Source organism: Saccostrea echinata, unplaced genomic scaffold (assembly GCF_033153115.1).
Source record: "Saccostrea echinata isolate AGI-Se365-2 ecotype Australia unplaced genomic scaffold, CSIRO_AGI_Sech_v1 ptg000033l, whole genome shotgun sequence".
Lineage (NCBI taxonomy): Eukaryota > Metazoa > Mollusca > Bivalvia > Ostreida > Ostreidae > Saccostrea > Saccostrea echinata.
Window position 1 is genome coordinate 27,760,734 of NW_026889782.1, and position 2,830 is coordinate 27,763,563.

The 2,830-nt window shown below is 33.7% G+C and overlaps 1 pseudogene; it reads right to left on the reverse strand.

Annotated features, from left to right (window-relative positions):
• On the reverse strand, positions 1-654 carry LOC133198357 (uncharacterized; annotated as a pseudogene).
• Between the last annotated feature and the right edge of the window lie 2,176 nt (positions 655-2,830).

Sequence of the window (2,830 nt, forward strand, 5' to 3'; positions counted from 1 at the left end):
TTGTCAACTTTTGTCTTTAATATCACTCAGTAGTTCCTAGTATATTGGAACACAGTGTACTCCGATGAGGGGAGTGAGGTACGAATGGCACTCACAACACATGCTGGAATCACTTTTCTGATTTTCTTACCAAGGCGATGCCAAAACCATCTTGTGTATCTTCTATACGCAATGTAGCGGTAGAGTCTGAAAAATATATAAGCCATGGCATTAATTAAATCAGTATGGACAAACAAAAATTATTGTTTAAAATTCTTATTGCACAAGGAAATTTTATCTTTTTATGCTATTTCATTGACTATTTTGTATAAGTTCTGTACCATTTCATCATAATCAAAACAGAGATACAAATTAAGATCAAACATTTTGAGCTGCCTTGTTTTAATGACAAGGAATAAATATAAAACTTACTCATGGACTGGTTTTTCATCTCCTATTGGACCATTGTAGTCCAAATACTCATTAAACATCGAGGACATGCCTGTTGAGGCAATTGACTTGAAAAGCTTCGTGCTTTGTAATGCAGGTGATGTCTGCTTCCTCTAGTTTGAGCTGGTACACCCCAAATCTGTGGCAGCATCTCCTTTCTATGGCAGTTGGTATGTCAATACAGTTATGACAGTTGCACCTAAGAGAAAGTAAAATGATACACATTATAGAGGCACATAAAAAATTATTGTTATTAGAGATATACTTTACTATATATTTGCTGATTTTTTTCTTAATTATCTTACTTCTATCAATGAATTTTCAGTATATCTTGATTACAAAGTATATTGACAAATCATTTTAGAGTGAATTCAAAACTTGATTACTTTATGAGATAGAGAATGGCGAAGAAAGCACTAAAATCACCCAAAAACATTGTATCTATGAATGCATGGCATATATTTTTAAAATTGAAATTGTAGTACTATTTTATTTAAAAATACTATGTTAGAAAGAAATCATTTCTCATCTAAAATTTTTGCTATTAAAAAGTTGATTAGCACTTGTTCCTTCCAAAGAAATTACCAAATATGATTTTTGTGAACTAGCACATTTTGACTTCAAAGTTTTTTCCTAGACTTAATGGTAAGCTCTCTATGTTCAAAATGTTTTAAATACACTCGAAATAGTAATACATACTTTGATGATGTACAAATTTTCTCAAATTTAAGAAAAAAAAACATTTTCGCTGGTTTAAGAGCGTCCTTAATGTGCTCATCTAGTTTCAAAAGAATCAACATGCTTAAGCTTAAATGACTTTATAGCATTATTACAATAACACAAAAAAAAACAGTATCAGTATTTTTTTTTTACATAGAAAGATTCAGCACGACTCAGTCAACTGAAACCTCAAGCCAGTCAAGGGACTCAAGCACCACATCCCACAAAACCTCCACATCATCATCCATTTCACAAATCAAAATCAGTAAGAATTCATCTTTATTCATATCATTGATCAGTGTCATTAGCATCCTTTCTTTCATTGTAATAATTTCAATCACATCATCATTTTAATATGTTCATATCATCAAAAGTATCTCAAACTCATTTTAATATTATCAGACCATTAGATCAAAAATTTTCAAGCTTTTCATTAGATACCTTTGAACGTGACAAAGTTCGATCTGGAACTCAAAGTAACTTGTACGAAAATGTTTCAGATATGGAAATAATTTTCTAAAATATATCTCTTATTGTTTTCAGTCACTAGATTTGTCATTTCAGTTATTTCATGTGTGGTTATTATGGCTCCTCAAATTAAAAGAGTCGCCCGCGTGGCGCAGTGGTTAGAGCGTCTGCTCTAGAATCGCGAAGTAAGGAGTTGATCCTTACGTCGCGGGTTCGAATCCCACTGTGGGACGTGGAGACCGGTCCTTCGGATGAGACCGTATAAACCGAGGTCCTGTGTCGCAGTAGGTGCTGGCACGAAAAAGATCCCTCACTGCTCAATGGCCGTAAGTGCCGAGTATAGGACAAAATTTGCAGCTCTCCACCGGCTAATGGTGGCGTCTCCATATGAGTGAAAAATTCTCGAGAGGGACGTTAAACAACATACAATCAATCAATCAAATTAAAAGACTAGTGAAAAGAAGATTAAGGCATAGACAATATCGTCCTGCATATTCAGACGCAGTACAGTTAAGGTCAAGATCTAGTGAATGAAAGGTGCCCACAGATTTCTCAAATTTGAGATACACATTCTTTTAATGATCCTTTACGAATATAGCTTGGTAAAATAAGGTGTATCCGGACATAATTTTAGGGTAAACTCATCGGAAAAACTGCCCATTTTCAATGAAAGATGAAGAAAGTCTGGTATAAAAATGGGACTTCTCTCCATCTCAGACAAAGGAAATGTATCAATATTGCCTACAGTCTCTCAGAAAACGGTTTTTCATATCTTCTTGATCTCTACTTTAAAATGATACTAAACGGAATAAGAGTATCGGGGTTACATTTGACATGATTTCAAATTGAAATCCATGAAAGTGCTTTATTTTCTTCTTAATTCTATTGAAGATGTAAAGTACGAGAAAAATTAAGTTTAATTCAATTATGACGTCATAATGAATCTAGCACCAAGAAGAAAGTCTAAACTCATTGACTAGATCTTGACCTTAAGGCAACATTGTCTATCAAAAAGGCACCAAAAACGAGGCACTTAAAGTTCAACCGTCTTATTTTTTAGCATGAAACTCTATTTGAAATATCTTAAGGGCATTTTGAAGAGAATGTTTATCGCTTTTCATTTCGGTATTTTTTGTCATCATGTGACCCTATACAGTCACGTGGGATCCGATTTTGGGTCAAAATATGAAAAGTCAAATTTAACCAAAAAGTG